This window comes from Pelobates fuscus, chromosome 12, assembly GCF_036172605.1.
Source record: "Pelobates fuscus isolate aPelFus1 chromosome 12, aPelFus1.pri, whole genome shotgun sequence".
Classification (NCBI taxonomy): domain Eukaryota; kingdom Metazoa; phylum Chordata; class Amphibia; order Anura; family Pelobatidae; genus Pelobates; species Pelobates fuscus.
Window position 1 is genome coordinate 86,740,827 of NC_086328.1, and position 22,423 is coordinate 86,763,249.

Consider the following 22,423-nt stretch of genomic DNA (forward strand, 5'->3'; position numbering starts at 1 on the left):
AAGCATTCAATATGAAAAAGGTGAATTACGGTTGGACAGACATATAGCGCAAATGCCAGGTTTTGTTTGTTTTGTTTTGTTCACAACGGGTACATTTGGTTCAGTCCTTAAGGGGTTAACCCAACGTTTAGTTAACCTAAAAAAACAAAAAAAAACACACATAATAGTGCAGACCATCCACACTATCTATACAAAGAAAGGTTTTTTTTGTTTTTTTTAAATAAACATGTCTGGAGTTTAAACTCACATTTCCAAGAGCTCCATTAACCCTGGCTCTTGGTATGGATGGCTCTAATGTAAAGGGAGATATCCCACACTGTATAGAAGGCCGTCACCTACTTGCTCAAACTTCAGCTCTTAAGGGCGAGAGATCACAGAACAGGAACCCAATGGTGTAGTACAAGCATGTCAAACTCAAAGTCTAGCACGGGCAAAATAAGTTTATGTGGGCCACAAAAAAAAAAAAACAACTTACATTTTCATAGAAACGAAGTACAGTATAGATGTTTTTTTGTTTTTTTTTTTTTAAAAAACGCGCACCCCCCCCTTACTAAATCCCAGTCCCCCCACTACCCAACAAGCAGACTCCACTCACATTGCCGCTGCTAGTATGCTACTCCGGAGTTCGGCCTTTGGTATACCCCAAATGGCGCTGTCCGCACTCTGTGCCAAAGCGGATCCTCCCGCAACTTTTTTAAACCCTGTGAAGGTGGAGCACGTCGACATCACGTTGGAATGTGATGTGGCGTTGTATGCCTCCGTGCACTTCCAGGTACTCCACTGTCCAACTGTGGCCATAGCAACACAGACCGACACATACACACACACTCACTGACACACACACACAAACAGACACACACACACTCACAGACTGACACACACACACACACACTGACGACACACTGACACACAAACACACACTCATGGACAGACAGACACACACTCACTGGCATACACACATACTGACAGACACACACACACACTCACTGACAGATACACATACTGACTGACACACACACACAAACACTGAGACACACACACACATTATTGCACACACTCACATCATTCCCTGAGGTCCAGTGGGGATCTTCTATCTGGAGATCTCCTTCTTGCTCCCTCGCGCGCAGTTTAGTGATGCCGGGTGCAGGAATATGACGTCATATTCCGGTGCCCGGCATCACTACAGATGGTGTGCGCAGAGGAGTAGTGAGGAGTAGGAACAGTGAGCATCTCCAGCGACCTCCCCGCCTGGTTGGGTAAATTTTAGCAGAGTAGGCACCTGCAATGTAAAGAAAGCAGGTGCCTACTCTGCTTTAACACTAAGCATTCACTCGCAGCTCGCTGGGCCGCAAAGATGTCCGTTGTGGGCTGCCCGTGGCACGCGAGTTTGACATGCTTGGTGTAGTAGCTCAGCAATGTAATGCACACAAATCACATACAAGAATTGCTTACATGAAATATTGGTGGGTTTTCCAACTAGGTTCCCACAATAACACTTAAGCCTGGAATATTGGCTGGTTGGTTTATGCAGTATTATCTGTTTTAGCAGCTTTGTGATCACATTGCATTAACCATACATAGCACACATGGTAAAACTTAATTTTATATATATGTATGTGTGTATATATATATATATATATATATATATATATATATATTTCTTGTTGTATTAATACGTTAAGCCTGGCTTATGCTCGATATTATGCTATTCTAATGCTCGGTAATACGTCTTTCGGATCCACCTTTTGTGGGATTCCTGTTTCCTGCGTTTTAGGGTACGAATCCCGTGACATTATGGTTGGTATAGGGCAGGGCCGGACTGGGAAAAAAATTAGGCCCGGGCATATTTTAATCAGAGCGGCCCCCTAAGAAGGGGGCGGGGCCAGAGAGGGTGTGTTTTGTCATCACTAATGACAAGCACGCCACCTCTCAAAGTGAGCATGTTAGTTCAATGCGCAGAGCCCCACTGAAGAGCTCTGGCATTAGAAAAAGGCCCTGAATTTGTTCTTCGCAGTGCAAGCAAATTTAATAACATGCTTGCTCTGTGTTTGCTTTTAAATTGTCTCTGGTGTCTCCACAAGTGGGATACCAGAGGACAAAAGGGCCAGGAAAGTGTATGGTGCATGTGTTTGGAGCCTGCTTGTGGGATTGCGTGTGTGTAGAGTGTGGTGTGGTATTGTGTAAATAGGTCAATTTCATTTGTGTTAGTGGTGTAATATCTGTGGCTAGGGGCTATAGAGAGTGTGTGTATAGGGAGCATAGTGTTATAGGGGATGTAGCGAGTGTGTGCATACGGGCTGTAGTATGTGTGTATTGGTGACGTAGTGTGTGTAGGGGTTGTAGAGAGGGTGTGTTTAGAGAATGTTGTGTGTGTTTGCTGACAAGGAATGTAGTGTGTGTGTAGGTGGTGCAGTGTGTGTGTGTAGGAGATCTACTGTGTAAAGGAGATTGTGTGTGTGTGTGTATAGAGGATAAAGAGTTCATATAGGGTAAGGGATCTAGCGTGTATCTGGAGCGTAATGTGTGTAGTAGTGCAGTGTGAGGGGTGCTGTAGTGTGTGTGTATATGTCAGAGGGTGCTGTGTGTGTCTGAGGGTGCTGTGTGTGTGTCTGAGGGTGCTGTGTGTGTGTCTGAGGGTGCTGTGTGTGTCTGAGGGTGCTGTGTGTGTCTGAGGGTGCTGTGTGTGTCTGAGGGTGCTGTGTGTGCCTGAGGGTGCTGTGTGTGTGTGTCTGAGAGTGCTGTGTGTGTGTGTCTGAGGGTGCGCTGTGTGTGTGTGTGTCTGGGGGCTGCTGTGTGTGTGTCTGGGGGCTGCTGTGTGTGTGTCTGGGGGCTGCTGTGTGTGTGTCTGGGGGCTGCTGTGTGTGTGTCTGGGGGCTGCTGTGTGTGTGTCTGGGGGCTGCTGTGTGTGTGTCTGGGGGTGCTGTGTGTGTGTCTGAGGGTGCTGTGTGTGTGAGTGTGAATGTATATTTTATTTAAATTTAAATATATATATTTTTATTAATAAAAAAAAAGTTATATTCCCCCCCCCTCCCTTCTTACATTTAGCCTGGTAGGGGGGGGAGGATCCGTTCTGCCTGGGGGGGAGGAGGGGTGCCATGCTGCCATCCTTCCCTGGTGGTCCAGTGGTGAGAGTGAACTTTAGCCTGAAGGCTAGAGTTCACTCTCGCGAGATCTGAGCGTTGCCGCAGTAAGCGCAGCAACGCTCAGACCTCGCGAGAGGACCCGGCGGAGCTGATGGCTAGAGCTCAGACGGTCCTCTCTCCTGCCTCCCTCACACCCTCTCCTGCCGGCGGCCGCCTGGAAGTGTCTCTGGGCCGGTGAGGGAGATCTTTGATCTCCCCACCGGCCCATGGAGACACACAGCAGGGCCGGCGCTCGGGTAGCGCTAGCCCTGCAGGGGCTGGCAGGGGAGATCCTGTGATCTCCCCTGCGGGCCTCGGCCCCGCGGCCCACCGGGCATTTGCCCGGTGTGCCCGATGGCCAGTCCGGGCCTGGTATAGGGTTAGTGTTACCTATCAAAAAATAATTTAGATTCAAGACATTTCGCAATCAGAACTGATATATAGGAGTTCTTTTAATTTGTTGCACTGGATGTGTAAACATTATTGTAAACAAAAATGTTAAACAAATATAGAGATCTTTATCTACCCACCGGTTTTGCCACCCCAAGGTCATGGGAAATCTGTCCCTGAATGTTATGTTTGTGATTTTTTCACAAATATCTTTACTTGAAAGGGTTCCATTTTAGAAGCATGAGGACATTGCAGACAACCTAATGTACCCCCTCCCTTCTTTTGTTAAACTTCACTGTGAAAAATGGGAGGTTTTGTTACCAGAAGTGATGTCACAGCACCTCATGCCGCTAATCAGATACTTCCTCGCACTAACCATTTGAGATCGATGTCTTAATGGACACTTTAGTCACCAGAACAACTACAGCTTAATGGGAAAGCATTGGATTGGCTAACATTCAGCAATTCTGATTGACACCAAGGGAGCGTTGCCAGTGCCGGCGGACCCGCACGGCGCAGGAAATAAGGTGTTTTTTATGCTTGTTGGGGGGAGGTTTCCACTATTGGGTCAGGAATACATTGTGTTCCTGACCCTGTAGTGTTTCTTTGATATGATAGTTAGTGTTTTCATATAATTTTTTTTTTATTTTTTATAGAGCAGCTTAAGTAATATTTCACACTTTAAGTAACATTAGTGACAATTTAAAAACTGTTTAATCTTGAGAAATGTATTTCTCCCATGAGCTAATGGAGCTTCTCGTGCAAGACTTGTTAAATAAATAAAAAGTCTGCTCGCTTCAGGCTTGTTTTGATGACTTCACTAATAAATATTAGGAAGGCAGCCTTGCACAATAAAAGAAACATTATAAACTACGTAATCAGAGAGGTTACCAGCACAGATGTATTGCCTTTTGGTCATAGATTCATTAAATTATGTGCTGCTTAGAATATTCCTTTTTTTTTTAAATTGGTACCCCAGTGTTTTGATATGATTGCTAATCAGAGTGTGTTAATCAGCCTTGCATTTATGCTAAACACAGCATAGAAACACAAGTCTTTGCAAGCGTGTCCTGTATTTTCTGGTTTACTGGATTTGTCGGGTTAAGCCTACTGCAGACTCTCCCACATAACAAATTTACTGTTATCGTGGCTAAACTCGGCAACTAAAGTTTAACGCAGGACTTGTAACTTCATACATTTTCAGTAAGGCTCATTCAGTATTCGGTACACAGTTCAACACATTATGAATCTGTTATTTGGTCTTGAGACACTCACACATACAGTGTGTGTTTTCGGCAGTAAAAAAAATAATTTGATCCATGAGCCCACTTCTTTTTAAACCATGGAATGAGTCAGAAACCGCCGTAGCAACCAGTCATGCCTTGACGGAATGTTGACTACATGTTTTGTTTTCCCATATTGGATAAGTCTAATGTAAGATCAATCTAACTGACAAATGGACAAACTTGATGTATTGTTGATATTTCTTTAATCATTTTAGGAGGTGTGAGACCTTAGGACAAAACTGGTGGAATAAGAGGCAATGGTATATTCCAATTGAGGGAAGGGATGTTTTCAGGGGGTTTGTATTCATAATATTGTTCCTTTGTGCTTTGTGAATATTTTAGTGTGAAAGCAAAGCATGGGCCTAGTGTCAGCAACTTAAAGGAATACTCTAAGCACCACTACATTGCAGTCTAGTTTTTATGGCAATGCATCCCTCCTCACTCCCCCCTCACCCATAATGAGTAGTCAATCAGTTTAGTTAAGGTTTCCTTTTTACCTGGGGTACTGCCAGATACTGCTCCCTAAACCCTCTTAGCTGGAAGCTGTCAGATCTGAGCTAAGCCTGGTGGTGCAGTGCTTAGCTCATTGTTTGAGAGTGTTTGACCGACTTTTTCAGCCAGTGACCTGAAGTTTCTTGCAAGAGCTTCCGGCTCTCTTAGAGGCAAAGAGGCATGGAGAGGCACCTGCAGATCCTTAGATTGGGGTTTGTTGGGGTCCCCCCGGGGTCATCCTCGCACCAGATCCATGTAGATCCCTACATTTGGGTTTGTTAGGGTTCACCTGCAATGCCTGAAGTGTTTCTTTAAGCTGTATACTGGTACACCCTTGTAAATGGCTATTCCAATTTAAACAAAGATTTTAGAAAAGAGAAACAACAAAGCAATATATAAGACTTCAATGTATAATAACTTCCTCAAATATATATATTTATATATATATATATATATATATATATATATATATATATTATAGATTTTAACAATTATATATCACAAGGAGTAGAAAATAATTATCTTTGTCCTGAGATTTCCCCTTCTCACTGCTCACAGGGGCCAAAATAGTGTGGTCCTTGAAAAAGGTAGTGGATCTGGAAAAAAAAAAGCTTACAGGGCCCCGAAAATTTTGCAGGATCTCTATTGAAAGTATACTGTGCTCATTCAATGTAAAAAAATATAAATCTCAAGAGACATGGAGTTTAAAAATAAAAGCCAAAAAGCCCCAGGTGTATATATGACAGCAAACCCATGAACCACTCGAATATACAATACAAATGTTCCATCTAGACTTGTGCAAAAATTAATTTCGTCCATAGACAAATTGTTTCATCAAAATCATTTTGATCCACAATCAATTTGTCCAGAAAGTACTTTATTTTCCAGATAAATTGATTCGTTATGGTGTGGATTAAAAGGATTTTTGATTTCAATAACTCAATTTGTTTATGTACTCAACAAATGTTTGCACAAGTCTAGTATCATTTTCCCAAACCTGAAATTCTGAGAGGAAGCTACATAGTATATCCTAATGGATATTTAACTGTAAGACAGGGCTTCGTAAATTTCCCTCAAATCTAGGAGCAAGAGCCAAAATTTAGCCAGACATATATTTCATTTTCAGGCTATAGATAAAAAGCTATAGATAAAGATAAATTCTGTCATTAACATTCAACATTCCTGTAATAATAAACTGTTAATCATAAATATATTTTTGAAGCAATGAATAACTGTGTTTAAGATAATAAAGCATTTTATTTAAGATTAAGATAAAAACAAGATTTGGCTTAAGGTTTAGTTTTGTCACGGGGTTGTTGTTACCCTAACTTACAGGAAATGGGAAACACAAATTAGAGGTTCTAAAATAGACATATGACTGGGCTTTAGAATTGCCGGACTAAATGTTATATGAAGATAAAGACAAAGGCAGGAGAATAGAAATATGGATATAAGAATAAACAAGCCATGTCAAGATACAAGAATTATTCAAAGTCAAATACAAACCAAGGTCAATATCAAGAAACTCACTTTTAGCACAAAACGTGTAACAAGACTGAAACCATGACAGGGCACTGAATAAGGGCCCAAACAAGCATTATATAGGCTTTCATAGGTTCTGATTGGTCCACATCCTCTCTGATGTGAGTCGCCTAGGTGATGTAGTCACTTTAAGAGAGGATATGACGTTTCGAGAATGTAAATGATATGCACCATTCAAGCGGACAGCGTCAGAAGTACTACTTGGAGTTACAAGATGCGACTGAGCGGTGGATTCAGCCTGCACAAATAGAGAGGAGGAACCCTTACTGGTGGGTGGAAGCCCTAATAAGTGTAATAAGAGGGTGGAGAGTACCTAGTGTCCGCTCCATGCTCATGGGTGGGGACCGTAATATTTCTAATATGGGGGACCTAGGATCCCCTCCCCTGTTCCTCCCTCCTGCCCGCAGGTGGTGGTCTCTCTAATTATTATGTGAGGGGGTGGGCATGCCAATAATGCCAAATAAGTGCCCCTTCTTCCCCTTGGTGGCTAGGATTAACAAATCTTCAAGGTATCCCTTAAAATAAAATGTTTATCTAGCCCCCTTCACCCTAATAATAAGTAGGAGGGACCAAAAATTGTATAAGTAAAAAATAAATAATAAATATTTGCCTTTAGATATCTTTTTTTTTTCTTCAGCTTCATAAAAGGCCAAATAAAAATCCATAATTTCCAACACCACTAATTAAAATGTAAAAAGCCTGATCTCACAAAAGATCTGACGCAAAAATAAAAACCGAGCCTCAATATGAATAAGCAAAAATGTCACGATCCCTGCTCGACTGTTGACCGTTTTTCTGACAGTGATTTGAAAATGTAATTTCAAAGATAGAAAACAAAATTTCCAATTGGCTAGTTTAGCCTACATTTTTGCATCCATTTTTTTAAATTCACAGTTAACTGTGAATAATCCCTCTTGAATATGAATACACTCCTGAAGGGTTGTTCACTAAACTGGAAACTGTGGTTTAATTAAAAAGGAAACTCTATATTTGTAAGCCTAAAAAGCAGAGCTGTAGAATCTTTCCCAACTTGGCTACTTTAACCTAAAAATGTGCAGTTTTTAACTTGACTCCCCACAATTCCACAAACCAATAAATAAATCACTTTGTAAGATGGCAACCTTGGAAGGTCTGTATTGTATGTATAACAGGTTATTTTCTGGAACATGGTGAAAGGGTTCGACTGCCTTACTGCCAGTTGCGTACATAGAGTACTCGGCAGTGATATGGTGATTTCATATAATGTGTTGTGGAAACACCAGTGACTAGAGGAGTCATATAGGTGGCAGCTGTTTTATATCTCCTAACAATGGGAGGTATGGAAGTGGGAAGACAAGGAGGAGGCTTTAACAACCATTAAATGGTTGGACCTGCTTATTAAAGGCAGCCTTACTCAGAGCAGACAATATGTAGAAGTGCTCCTCAATTGATCTGCACATGGTCTTAGTGCCCTGAGGACAAGCACATCTTATGATGTACTCACACTGTGCTGATTAAGAATATTGCCTTGGTATCCCAAGTTGCAGGACAGGATGGTAAGACAGAACCCCAAAAGAGGGATGGTGCTGCTAAACTTGGGAGGCATGTTTTTTGTTTTTTTGACTTCTTTATTTAATGAAAAGATTGGCAAGGCAAAATAGCACGTCCATATTTAAACTGCAAAGTGGCATAATGCAGATGCCAATAAATTGACAAAGCACTTAGAATGACTAACAAATAGCATAACAGTATAATCAAAGAGAAGCTGTGGTTAAGAATGTATAGAACTAGGACACTAGAGTAGGTCAGAAACCATGCCTCATGAGGTTAAAAAGAAACACAAAGAGAAAGAATTAAAGAGGGGAAAAAAGAGAGACAGGAGAGTGCAGAAATGGGTGAGGTGCGTGCAAGCAGCCCTAGGATAGCTGATCCTATACACCTTAGTCAAGCTAGGAAGTCCAATTACATTGTAAAAGGATGCAGAAGTATAGTGTGAAGATACAGTGAGCTTGTCCCATCTGCATGTTATCCTTATTCTAGTGTTCTATAATTTTAAGAATTACTGCCTTTAAAGGTGGTTGTTGGGTAGGGGGGTGTGGTGGTCGGACATGTAACATTTCGAGCAGTAAGGGTAATTATAAACAATAACTTCAAAACAACCTCAATTGGCTTTGAAAGGAGGAAGGTCCAGGGGTCCATTCAGATGGGTTGGGAAAGTAGTGCATCACATTGGCATTGTACCGACTTCCAAAATAGGGTCAGCTGAGGGAAAATAAACCACATGTGAACACGCACGTGCCCTGGGAAGCATACTTGATTATTTTCATAGAAGCCTACATTCAGCCATGACAGGTTAATCCTAGGACACAAGAAAATGTTAAATGTCCAGTTTCTGATAATGCAGACATATAGCTTCAGATATACCCTGACATCAGCCTCCTCAGTTTAGTTTAGTTTTTTTTAGTTTTTTTATAATAATTTATACAGATATTATAATAATAAATGTTGGTTTCAAGCTGAAGTGATGTGCTGCCCTACAGCCTTTCCCCACTGTATTTAATGGTAGTTTTTAATATGTATTGCATTCTATAAATAATATATAACTTTGCATAAAATGTCAGTATTGGTTTTGCTGATATATATGTTAGATCAAGGCCCTATTAAGCCTCGAGCAGAAATAATTATGATGGGCTTAGTCTATATACTTATTAAAGGACACTTCCTTAGGGGGATAGTTTGACAAATTTCCATAGAGTTTAGGAGCCAGGGCCAAAAGTTAGAAACCAGACAAAATGACTCAAATGTTCAGTTAATGACCCATTCTATCACATACAAACATATTTATTATTAGCATTGATATAGTGACAACATATTCTGCAGGGCTTTACAAATATAGAAAGAAGAGATTTGTTAGATGAAGAAGGTCCTGCTTTCAACTAGCTTTCAATTCATGAATACTGTCCTGATGAAAGTTCCCTAGCGGAACTGAAACGTTGACCGTTGGAATATATATATATTATTATTATTTTTTGCACAAATCCTGGGAGTGCTGATATATTATACTAAGTGTATTTGTATATGAATATATACATATATTAATATAAAAATACACATAATTAAATTACACACGTGTGTATATATAATTATATACGTATTATAAAATAGAAATAAGTAAATAAAAATAAAAAAATTAAAAATAATAAAAATAAAATGTTAAATCATATATGTAATTTTAATCTAACTGTATTTTGATTATATATATATATATATATATATATAAATATAAACTTATAATTTAATTATATATGTATATATATATGTAAATATAAATAAATAAAAATAATACGAAATATATATATATATATATATATATCCATATAAATAATTTCATAAATATTATGTGTGTATATATATATGTATATATATGTATATATATATTTAAATTCTACGTGCATATTTATTTGTAATTGATGGCAATTTGAGGGACCTGCCTGACAACCCAGGCCAAAAGTCCAGTGAATTTAATTTACTAGCACTGCATTTAACCCTGTAACTTTCCATGACACCCTAAAACCTGTACATGGGGGTACTGTTTTACTCTGGAGACTATGCAAATATTAGTGTTTCAAAACAGTAAAACATATCACAGCGATGATCTTGTCAGTGAAAGGGATTTTTTTTTGCATTTTTCACACACAAACAGCACTTTCACTGATGAGATCATTGTTGTGATACGTTTTACTGTTTTGAAAACTAATATTTGTGTTCAGGGAAGTCTCCCGAGTATAACAGTAACCCCCATGTACAGGTTTTATAGTGTTTTTGAAAGTTACAGGGTCAAATAGAAGGCTTGATTTTCTGTTTTTTTTATGTTGCCTTTGAGAGCGTATGTTAGCCCAGGAATGAGAATTACCCCCATGATGGCATACCATTTGCAAAAGAAGACAACCCAAAGTATTGCAAATGGAGTATGCTCAGTCTTTTTTAGTAGCCACTTAGTCACAAACACTGGCAAAAGTTAGCGTTCATAAGTTTTTTGCATTTTTAACACACAAACAAATGTAAATGCTAAATTTGGCCAGTGTTTGTGACTAAGTGGCTACTAAAAAAGACTGGACATACCCCATATTGAATTCCCTGGGTTCTCTACTTTAATAAAATATGTACATGTGAGGTGTGATTAAGAGATTTATGAGAGATAAGTGTTCCAGTGTCACTATTGATACATTTTAAAAATATATATATTTTGAAACCGCAATGTCCTACTTGTACTTATAGTCCTATAACTTGCACACAAAAAAAAAGACAAGAACATGTTAACATTGGGTATGTCTAAACTAAGGACAAAATTTATAAACTATTTAGCACGGGTGATTTTTGGCGATTTGTGGGGTCAAAGTTAGAAAAAGTGAAGTTTTTTTTTTTTTTATACAGTAAAATATATGATGTGAAAAAAATGGTATCTTTAGAAAGACCATTTAATGGCGAGAACAACTGTATATAATATGTGTGGGTACAGTAAATGAGTAAAAGGAATATTACAGCTAAACACAAACACCACAGAAATGTAAAAACAGCCCTGGTCCTTAACGGTAAGAAAATTGAAAAACAGTCTGGTCACGAAGGGGTTAAGCTTGTTACTTCTCAAGCAGAGGCATAACTAGAAACCACGGGACCCTGGTGCGAAAATTGCCCTTGGGCTTCCCCCATACGTCTACCCCCCACTCCATACCTTTTGTGGTTGCATGAATGCAGTATGTACAACGTTTTTAACTTGCTTCCATGTAAATTTTTTGGTATGGAACAAATAAAGCATTATTATAGTTATATGATTATAATTGTTTTATTGTTATTGTGATGGTTTATAATGAGGGCTTGATTAATAATCAGCTTAATATTATTTATACGTATATATTTCTTTATATATAGATGTAACCTTTGGATGACAACTTGATTATCTCACGCTTTATGTTGCTTTAGATACTGAAGTGATTTGGTATTAGATTTTTTGCCATATCTTAGATAAAAATGATATCCATATAACAGTTAACTGATGGATTTTGTGAATATGTATTTACATTTTTTGTCTTTTTCCTTGTACTCAAGTTTAAATTCAAGCTCCTTTCTGTAACTGGGAAGTATATTGGTGTAGAATGCTGTCAATATGGTAATTCAATGATTAACTACACAGGTTAGGCCCATTTTTAGCCCACAGAGCATTTGTTAGTACCTATAAATGTACGGAAAATGTGGTGGGAATTATTTTTTTCTTGTGTTGCTGTCTTTCTCTGTATTAAAGAAGCTTGTTTACATTTTCTAATAAAGAATGGAGTTAAAGGGATACTCCAGGCACCCAGACCACTTCTGCCCATTGGTGTGGTCTGGGTGCCAACTCCCACTACCCTTAACCCTGCAATTGTAACTATTGCAGGTTTCATAAACTAATATTTACCTTGCAGGGTTAAGTCTACTAGACAGCCACTAGAGGATACTTACGTGTTCTTAGAACACGAAAGTGTTTGAAAACGACACTGGAGGTCCTCACACTGTGTGAGGACCTCCAGTGTCGCCGAAATCCCCATAGGAAATCATTGTATTAGGTCTCCCCCGCCGACAGCCGCGCATGCGCATTAGGTCTCCCCTGCCGGCTGACGTCTGTGGGGGAGGAACGTAGGCGGAGTCTGACCAGTGCCAAAGGACATCGGCGCTGGACTCCAGTAAGTCACTGAAGGGGTTTTAACCCCTTCAGCAAGTTGGGGTGGGAGGTAGAGGGGCACGGGAGGGTCCTGCAGTGCCAGGAAAACAAATGTTTTCCTGGCACTGGAGAATCCCTTTAATTTTTTTTTTTTAATATATATTTTCTAATTTAAAGTATTTACTCCATACAAGCCATTGTTGGATGACAATGTAGTGATCAGGTGTCTACATACTGTAGCAGAATGGAGAACTCCAATATACTTTTATTTCCCCTTTTTTCGGCTGTCCATATGCCCAGTTTGTTTACCGAACCCCCTCACTGTGTGGCCCCTTGTTCGCATCTTCGTAATCACTGACCACCCCTGGCTTTTAACCACAAATTGCTAATTAGTTCAAGTGCTTTCCCTGTGTGGTTGCCGTTCGTATAACCGAACGCACGTGTTCAAACAACCGGCGGCCATTTTGTCTCCCGAATGAGGGCATCAGTACATGGTCATTGACGGCATGGAACTAATTTCGGATATGCGACTCTGCAAATGCCCAGGAAACTGGTACCGCTGCTCATGCCACATACTGAACAGTTAGGAGAATGGCGTTCCAGAGGCATAAACTACTCAACAAGGGAAGCATTCGTATACTAGAAGCCATGGGATAGATTCACCAGTGTTTGTGTGAGAACCCCCGAAAGATGACTGGTTGTTGCCTTGTTTTCTCTGGAACTGTTTTGGGGCATCACCTCGTGGGCGACCGGTCAAACCTTCGTTTGAATGGCATTCCCAAACTACCGAAGGGATCAGAGTGATATTTTGGCAAAGTGTGCACTCAGATCCAATCTATTCAGTAATATGACTTTTGTGGAGTTCTGAAGTTATTAAAATGTATTTTTGGATGTTTTTAAATATTGTAGATTTTTCTGTACCTGATCGATAATTGAGTTATAGATTTTTCTCACGCAATTATCTCTCAGGCACAGAGGATCTTGGGAATAAAAGCCCTGTAACTGTGACTAAGAAACCCCATGCTAGGGGCAATGTATGAAAGCTGTGTGTGGCAGGAATAAAACCAGTTCTACTTGCAGAACTGTGTCGTCCAGTGTCTGGGGAGGAGGTGGAATATCTACTTGGTGTTTTCTTGTTCCTGATTTTACTCTTGGATGATCCAGTGGAGAGAATGTCCCTGCTAGGACTAGGGCTCCGCTACACATCCTTTTGATCATATAGATAACATTCATACACAGACACACTCTAACTGTACATAATACACAGATATTCATAAATGCACAAACGATACACACTCTGGCACATTCATGCACACGCGCACATACACTCTTTTACTCTCCCACTTACAACCCCACCTCTACTCCTGCCGGCTACTTTTTACAGTTATTAGCAGTCTTGTCTAGAACCATTGCAGCCCTGCAGTAAGGGTTATTATGTTTTATTTTTATATGGTAACAACGTGTTCACCAATACTAGGTTGCACAGTGGTGATTTACTCGTTTGAAGGAAGACATTATGCAAATCTTTGGGTCAGGTTTTTTCACAACTGTGCAAGTGTGAGCTCCTTATAATTCATACAAACCAGCAGATATTTCAAGAACAAAACAAAAAGCTACACTTTCTCTCTGGCCAGAGATATGTCCTAGAATCAATGTACAGTAACTTCATTCATTGATCTGTGAACTATTCAGTGGCGTTAATAGCGGTCATTTTAATGAATTAATGTAAAATCAGTTCTGTGCTAGAGAAATTAGACAGTTTTAGTGAATTCATCCCATGGAGAGGAAAAGCCCCGATTCCCAAACCACCTATGACTTCATGCTTGACCAGTTGTGGGAGTTGCAGTGCAAAAAGCTGTTGTAGCATTCCATCTAAGGTGAACCAAACATTAAAGGAACACTATAGTCACCTAAATTACTTTAGTTAAATAAAGCAGTTTTAGTGTATAGATCATTCCCCTGCAATTTCACTGCTCAATTCACTGTCATTTAGGAGTTAAATCACTTTGTTTCTGTTTATGCAGCCCTAGCCACACCTCCCCTGGCTATGATTGACAGAGCCTGCATGAAAAAAAACTGGTTTCACTTTCAAACAGATGTAATTTACCTTAAATAATTGTATCTCAATCTCTAAATTGAACTTTAATCACATACAGGAGGCTCTTGCAGGGTCTAGCAAGCTATTAACATAGCAGGGGATAAGAAAATCTTAATTAAACAGAACTTGCAATAAAGAAAGTCTAAATAGGGCTCTCTTTACAGGAAGTGTTTATGGAAGGCTGTGCAAGTCACATGCAGGGAGGTGTGACTAGGGTTCATAAACAAAGGGGATTTAACTCCTAAATGGCAGAGGATTGAGCAGTGAGGCTGCAGGGGCATGTTCTATACACCAAAACTGCTTCATTAAGCTAAAGTTGTTCAGGTGACTATAGTGTCCCTTTTACCTAATTACAAAGCAAGTTCTAATAATCACTCCTTGTATTTGGTGTATTAGTATATGAGCAGTGCATCTAGTGTCCACTTTTCTATGTTCCATGCTTATCAGCTAACTTACAGTGAAAGCAGAGCGATCTGTATTTTCCTAGTTAAAGGGATACTATAGTGCCAGGAATACAAAGCAGTATTCCTAGCACTATAGCTTCCTCTGCCTCCCCCCTCCCTTGCGTCCTCCCCCGCCCAACCATGGTGAATGATGGGTTAAAAACCTTTTATTTTCTTACCAGACCCCATCACCGATGTCCATCAGCGCCGGATTGCGGCTCTGACTCCACCGACGCCCCTCGACGAGCGGGCGCTAATGCATTAGGCTTTCGCAAAGGAAAGTTTGATTCAATGCAGAGCATGAGGACATCCAGTGTCAGATACCAGACATCCACTGGGGGCGCCTCCTGGATCGAAACAGCCACTGGAGGCAAACTTAGTGCTAAAATGTAAACATTGCAATTTCTCTGGAACGGATTTACATTTCGGCACTAAGTGCAATAGAGACTCTGCAACCAGAACACTTCAATGGGCTGAAGTGGTCTGGGTGCTTACAGTGTACCTTTAACCCCGTTAAGGACCAAACTTCTGGAATAAAAGGGAATCATGACATGTCACACATGTCATGTGTCCTTAAGGGGTTAATGCAATGTTTTAAACACTTTCTTCAAGGACTCTGGTCCTAAACATGGTTAGTTAAGAGATGAGTATACTAAAATTTTATGACCTTATTAATGCTGATTTCTATATGGGATTAGCATATGGGCAGCAAGATCTCCAGCATGACATTCAGTTCTTTGATGCAATATTTTTGATGGTTTAGTAATTCAAACACCCTTAAAAAAGGCAGCTAGGAGGTGCCAAAATGTTGGGGGTATTAGGGGCTCGTGTTTCTGCCATAGTAGGCTTGTAAGAATTGTGGTAATTATTACGGTTTGCTTCCTTCTGCCTTTATATTGTCACTTGGTATATTTGCTTTATGCTTGTTGTACGGTTTACTGGTCTGATTAAAGTATTTGCATAACTCTTTCTAGTGATTCTAGTGTGCATGCTCTTTTTGATATATTCAGTATTTGTTGGGTACTGTGAGTAATAGTACCTAGTGGTATTTTGTTTATATGTTCTCTCCATACAGAGTTATTGTTTTAGTAACGGAAAGAAAACCTGTTATGTCAGAACAGATATGTGTATATATATATGGATAGACTAAATGGCCATGTGTTTATAATTAGCCAAGAAGTGACATAAGCATTGTAGGTTTAAATGTCTGACACCACGTATAGGCATACCTTCCAACATTTCAAATGGATAAAGAAAGTCACTTTTTTTTAGGGTGGTGAGTGGGGCTGTGGCTAGGGGCTGGCTCTTCTAAAACACTTTAGGTAACTTATTATTAACAATCAACTAAAATTTAGAAATTTGTGTTTAACAACGAAACATTGTTCTTCTTCTAAACACATTTATTGTAGTTTAAAGGCACATTATTGTGAGTATTATTGGTATGGAGCTCTGTTTTAAATTCACACAAATATAGGGACTGTTCTTCTTAAATAAGAGACACTAGGGAGGTATGTATATAGGTAAAGAGGACTGCTGAATTGACTTCCGATTGTACATAATACCTAGGGAGATCTGTATGCACTGATTACTGATACAGCTGCCCACGCTAAATCACACATTAACCTTATAGTAACTGCAGACCATGCCCCCCTACTTTGTCATATGATCCCTGCTTTCCTTGAATTTGTTGTATCTACCTGTTCATCAATCATCTGATCTGTCTCCCTTCTGCTTCCCCTATTGTCCCTTCTAACCTAGACATCTTCTGTTCATTTCTCCTTCGGAACTGCCTCCCTTAAACCAAAGCAAGTAACACATCTCCTATCGATTAATTATATCCCTCTCCTCTTCCACTAATAGCACATCTTTTCTACTTTCAACAGTTCACTCCCTCCTTTCCCTCATCTCTCTCCCTACTCTACTTTTCACCTCCTGACATCTGATCTTCAAATAAAAGGTTTATTTCAGTATTGCAGAATCCCTTTTGCCAAAACCCCTCCTCAGCTCTTTCACACCCATTGCCTCTTCATTCTTTTCCAGAACCTGCATTAATTATCTGTTAGTGGTCCCACCCAAACACATCCCCAGACGACCTAGTCAAACGGGTGTCCCTGTCTACCATGCGTCCCCTCCCTGTCTAAGAGCTCTTCCCTCTATGGCCTGCTCCCCAGCTCCTTCAAAATTATCCTACTGCTAAAATGCAATTTGTGGATCTTGCCCTGCTTTCTGTTATATCTTTCTTTTTCTACTTTTTAGTGATTGTGTTATTATTAATCTATATATTGATACCTTGACCAAGACTCTCTAAAATAAATATTAAATACATATACAACACGTGCTCTATTCTTTAAAATCTGCAATACAAGACTTAGTAGATTTGGACATCATATCATGGTTCGCCAAAAACAGTGTTAGATTAACGTGTAACATTATCTAACAAGGGACGCAATGAAAGGGTCAGAGTGGACTAAAAAATCCTAAGTGGTGGCAAGCATGTAGAAAATCAGTAAATCAATGAACATGGACAAGGTTACATGTTATCTCCTCGTTACCCTGTTTTAACTGGTAAAGCAAGTACTAGCAGGTAAATACTTGCTGATTTGGGACGCACATCTACATTATCCGCATCTCTGATATCAGGGGAGCGTGTCTGATAAACGTTAGTATTTCCTAAAATACAATGTCATTAGATTGTGCCCCCAAGTCCCTAAACTACACATATTAATGTGTGCCAGCTAAATTCACTGGCGTACATTTTTTAATTGTACAGTTATGTCACTTATAAGAAAATAAATAATAAAAAGGCAAATCCAAATCAAACAAACTGTTCTGAACATTAATTACTGTCGCACTGCCTTATAAATTAATCATACTAGCCTCCCATCCTCTCTATGTAATTACCAACACACGTACGCCAAGCCCGAACGCTCAGTCAACTGCGCAGGATTCATTTAATCAGGATGGATAGTTGCAGGAATAACAGACAGCTTGATGAACAGGAGAGGTGTTGGAAAGATTGTTTAAGAAACCTTATTTACCGAAGTTTTAAAAGCAACTTATCAGACTGCACAAGCACAGAAAAAAATATAGATTAGGATTAGATATATTCAAATAATATAAACCGGTTTCAGAAGTTTAGAATGATAGAGGAGTTTATCCAGCTAGTAAATGGAACAGAATCCCAAAAGGACAATCGCAGCAGCATGTTTCATGGACACACATCTGTAGGACTTCCTCAGAACATGTGACTGTGAGTAATAATGTATTAAGATATTGTCTGCTTTTCTACTAGCACTAGTGCAAGCGCACTGACCCTATACCTCAATTTTTAACCCCCTCAGACATTCATATTCCTGTTGGTTCCCAACCACTATGTCCTGTCCCATCAATGTTCCCTAGTCTTTGTGCTCATTAATTTGTGCTCATTAATTCTCTGTGGACAAGACTTGCCTGGTATGTTATATAGCATTACAGCTATACCGAATACTAAGCAAATATAATGAAAACAAGACTTTCCCATCACAGCACATAGTTGGCTTCCAAACTTACCAGACTCCGTGCACCTACTGATTATTCAAAGCGTGGGAAATTGTGATAGTAAATATCATGGATCTATAAACTAACTTCCAAGTGTAACTATATTCATCAGCAGCATGGCTATTTACACTGCGTCGTAATTTGAGGTGATGGCCACTCAAATAGCCAATTAAGGCGCATGGTCATTTTTTTGCTCATGAATATGAGTTCATAAAAATTTTTTTTATTCTGGCCAGGACTAGAAAAGTGCAGTGTAGCCAAGACCAGGACAAAATCAGGATCATCACAACGCAAAGTACACTAATTAAACAAATTCTGGAATGGCTATATCAGGAATGGCTAATTACTGTCTATCAGTATTGTAGCGGAGGAGGTAGAACAGGGGTGTGATTTGTGTCTGAACTGCGCCTGTAGCACAACTGTTCCAGCATGCTTACTATTTCAGTGCTGAAGCGTTATGGTGGAATGTTAGTAGTGTTCTAACAGGAGTTCCAGATTCTGAATATAACGTTTGTTTGCTAAACAAAAATGTTGCTTTAGCAGCTGCTGTACAATAATGTCAGATATCACAAAGGTGACCGCCAAACAAACAGCCTTATCCAAAGATCGTGTACTTTCTGAAATTATTTATTCTATTGTAAAAAAAAAATCTTCAGAAAAAAGAATACAGTAAAATAAAGTGCATCAAAGAAAACATGGAAAAGGGGGACTGAACAGCCTTATTGAATGCGTTTTTAATACAGTAGGCAAGCCAGATATCTCTTACAGCAGGAAAAAGCAACCAAACACTGCCCTTTCATAGGATGTGGACTGCATCTCACATTTGGAAATGTAGTCCACAATCCCTGAAATACCTCTTAAAAGAACAAACACTCTCCACTATGTACCATTTCCATTATCTCGATTTACACTGCAGCTATACTCAGGAATACTTCTAGAATTAAACAGAAGCACTTGCATTCCCAGATACTCATTGTTGGTTTTCTTCTAGAATAATCTGTGGGGTGGGGGGTACACAGGTGCCATCAGGACTATTGTAGACCAGCAAGCTATTTCTAGGATTTTAAAGCACTAATTTTCTAACAGCGATTACAAGAGAATGAGAAGGCAGGACTCATCTATTAAAGATAAAATCAAGGAAATCCAATTGGAGGCACAACAAGAGATGTAACTGTTAAATTATGTATTTCCTCCATTTAAATGACAAGTTATTCTTTAACCCCTTAAGGACTGAGCAAAATGTACACGTTGAAATCAAATCAAAACAAAAACTTGAATTTGCGCTATATGTCTGTTCAGGCATAATTTGCCTCTTTCATATTATGTGCACCCACACTTGGTATATATCATTTTATTCAGGGGAAACAGGTCTTTCATTTAACATCAAATATTTAGGTATGAAACATAATTTAATATGAATACAATATTGAAAAGTGGGAGAAAATACGAATTAAAAAAAAATGTTTAGCTCTATGTTTCATTCTAACTGTAAATGTCATAATACTGTTTGCTTTTACTGCAATATGCAATACGCATATTTGTATGCAGCAATGTCTCACGTGTAAAACAGTACCCCCTATGTACAGGTTTTATGGTGTTTTGGGAAGTTACAGGGTCAAATCTAGCATGTAACATTTTTCAGTTTTTTCACATTGAAATTCGCCAGATTGGTTCTGTTGACTTTGAGACCATATGGAAGCCCAGGAATGAGAATTACCCCCATGATGGTATACCATTTGGAAAAGTAGACAACTCAAGGTATTGCAAATGAGGTATGTCCAGTCTTTTTTAGTAGCCACTTTGTCACAAACACTGGCCAAAGTTAGTGTTCATATTTGTTTGTGTGTGAAAAATGCAAATAACTAATTTGAACGCCAGTTTTGGCCAGTGTTTGTGACTAAATATACTAAGTATATACAATTAAATTTTACACTGTTTTAAACAATTTTGAAAAAAAATTCAAATGGCATGGACAATTATGCCGTGCATGTGATCGTGAGGTCCTTGCAAGGACCTCGCGATCACTTGGCCCAGGGGGGCCAAAGAGGAAGGCCTCCAATGTAAGTCCAATGTCCAATGTAAGTCCCCACACTGCGATCACCGGCGTGGGATCGCCGGTGACCGGGTAAGTACATAGGATGGCGGGGAAGTGCTATGCCATCCCCCGGCGTTTAGAGCCAGGTCCCTAAGGACGGCAAAGCACGCACGCCGTCCTTAAGGTGTTGAGGTTAATTCTATGGATTTGTATGTTTGTATTTTTTTATTTTATTTTATTTTTTGCATTGATTTCCCAGCTGTGTGAAAATAATTTTGTCTGTTTATGGTAGAATGTTTCTCTGACCATCACAGTTTCATTACAGTTTTGCCTAGAGAACTCTGTGCTGTCTCATGACCCAGCATATATGGACCACAGCTTTGACGGTCTGTGCACCTAGCCTGGTTCTAAAAACTGAGACTTGTGGTTTAGAATAGAATAGACTTCGTAGATCTAAAACCACCATCTAGCCCCCCTGGACATCTCTTGCCTCCCTAAATATAGTAAAATCTTACTTTTATTTAAGCCTGAAGCTGCTGGCTCTGCCCCTGTCTGGCTCAGAATAGCAAGCTGTCTGCAGAAGTGTTGTGAGCCAATCACAATGCTTCCCCATAGGGTTGGTTGAGACTGTATTTCAGTGTCTGCATGCAGAGGGTGGAGGCACTGGATGTTGTGATGCATACTAGGCAAGACTGATATAGGAAGCAGCTCTAGCAGCCACCTGAGGAGTGGCCAGTGAAGTTATCACTAGGTTGTAATGTAAACACTGCATTTTCTCAGAAAAAAATGTGTTTACAGCAAAAAGCCTGAAGGGAACGATTCTACTCACCAGAACAAATGCAATAAGCTGTATTTGTTCTGGTGACTATAGTGTCCCTTTAAAGGGAAATTCAGTAGAACATTTCATTTTTTTTTAATACACATAATCTAAAAATGAAAAAAATTGCACAAATATTTAATGAACCTTAAAATTACACCTTTTATTAGCTGCCAACTAGCTTCACCTTTCAATGAATATTTACCCCATTCAAGCCCAGGTAATTTCACTGAAGCATTGAGCACAAGACCCCACTGCAAATAATCTCATAGAGATGGGTGAGATATAGAGAGAAAGGGATACAATTATAATGGTGATTAGCAGACAGTGGCGTACATACCGGGGTCGCAGGGGTCGCGGCTGCGACCGGGCCCGGCCCACCAGGGGGCCCGGCCGCCCTGCGACCCCGGTATGTATGTCACTGGGCCAGCCTCTTCTCCTGGGGGGCCCAAGAGCCGGCCACCTCAGGGCCCCCCGAGGCTGGCCCTGCTGTCACCCGGCTGGCCGGTCCTGCAGGCGCGCGAGGGAGCACTGTCTCCTAGGTGCTTCCTCTTCAGCTCCCTCGCGCACCGCACTGATACCGGAGCCGGAAGATGACGTCATCTTCCGGCTCCGGTATCAGTGCGGCGCGCGAGGGAGCTGAAGAGGAAGCACTCAGGAGACAGTGCTCCCTCGCGCGCCTGCAGGACCGGCCAGCCTGACTGCCCGCCGGGTGACCGGCCCCCAGGAGCCCAGCAGCACCACTGGACCCCAGGGAATCCCCTCAGCTCTCCCACAGGTAAGGAGGCTGGGGGGATTTAAAAAAAAGGTGTTTGTGAGTGTTAGTGTATGTTAGTGTTAGTGAGTGTGTGTGTTTGTGAGTGTGAGTGTATGTTAGTGTGTGTGAGTGTATGTTAGTGTGTGTGAGTGTATGTTAGTGTGTGTGAGTGTATGTTAGTGTGTGTTAGTGAGTGTGTTAGTGTGTGTGAGTGTATGTTAGTGAGTGTA

At 40.1% G+C, this 22,423-nt stretch overlaps 2 protein-coding genes across 5 annotated transcripts in view; one reads left to right on the forward strand and one right to left on the reverse strand.

Moving 5' to 3' along the window:
* Positions 1-22,423, forward strand: part of MACROD1 (mono-ADP ribosylhydrolase 1) — a 750,918-nt gene that overhangs the window by 566,590 nt on the left and 161,905 nt on the right. The gene's annotated exons all lie outside the window — the stretch shown is intronic.
* FLRT1 (fibronectin leucine rich transmembrane protein 1) overlaps positions 1-22,423 on the reverse strand; it is a 218,509-nt gene that overhangs the window by 77,901 nt on the left and 118,185 nt on the right. Inside the window, exon 1 of one of the 3 annotated variants that reach the window (XM_063437782.1) lies at positions 19,472-19,557. The exons of the other annotated variants lie outside the window; for them this stretch is intronic. The gene's annotated coding sequence lies outside the window, so the exon portion shown is untranslated. Of the gene's footprint in view, positions 1-19,471; positions 19,558-22,423 lie in introns of those variants that run through there. 3 annotated transcript variants of the gene reach the window in all.